Source organism: Ovis canadensis, chromosome 5 (genome assembly GCF_042477335.2).
Source record: "Ovis canadensis isolate MfBH-ARS-UI-01 breed Bighorn chromosome 5, ARS-UI_OviCan_v2, whole genome shotgun sequence".
NCBI lineage: Eukaryota > Metazoa > Chordata > Mammalia > Artiodactyla > Bovidae > Ovis > Ovis canadensis.
In genome coordinates, this window is record NC_091249.1 from 75,415,937 (window position 1) to 75,416,575 (window position 639).

General features: G+C 49.5%; 1 non-coding gene across 1 annotated transcript; it reads left to right on the forward strand.

The window, feature by feature from the left end:
* The first annotated feature begins 567 nt into the window (after nucleotides 1-567).
* On the forward strand, nucleotides 568-639 carry TRNAC-GCA (transfer RNA cysteine (anticodon GCA)). The gene has a single exon. It is a non-coding gene; the product is annotated as a tRNA-Cys (tRNA).

Sequence of the window (639 nt, forward strand, 5' to 3'; positions counted from 1 at the left end):
TTCTAATTAGGGCTTCATAATAATAAGGTTGGGCTTCCCAGGTGGCGCCAGTGGTAAAGAACCCGGCTGCCAAAGCAGGAGATGTAAGTGATGTGGGTTTAATCCTTGGGGTCCGGAAGACTCTCTGGAGAAGGAAATGGCACCCCATTCCAGTATTCTTGCTAGAGAATTCCATTAACAGAGGAGCCTGGTGGGCTACAGTCCACGGGGTCGCAAAGAGTCAGACACGACTGAAGTGACTTAGCATGCACGCAATGATAAGGTTGGGTTTCTCTGGTGGCTCAGTTGTTAAAGAATGTGCTTGCAATGCACAGGCAGGAGACCCAGCTTCGATCCCTGATTTGGGAAGATCCCTTGGAGAAGGAAAGGGCAACACGTTCCAGTATTCTTGCCTAGGCAATCCCATGGACAGAGGAGACTGGCAGGCTGCAGTCCATGGGGTCACAAAAGTTGGACAGACTCAGTGACCAAACTACCTTCAATGATAAGGCTGATAGAGTCCTAACAGTATCTGAAAACTGTGCAGCCTTTTTTTAAGAGTCTCTCTAATAACAGTATAGCAGGGTTTCCCTGGTGGCTCAGAGGTTAAAGCGTCTGCCTGCAATGCAGGAGACCCAGGTTCAATCCCTGGGTCGGGAA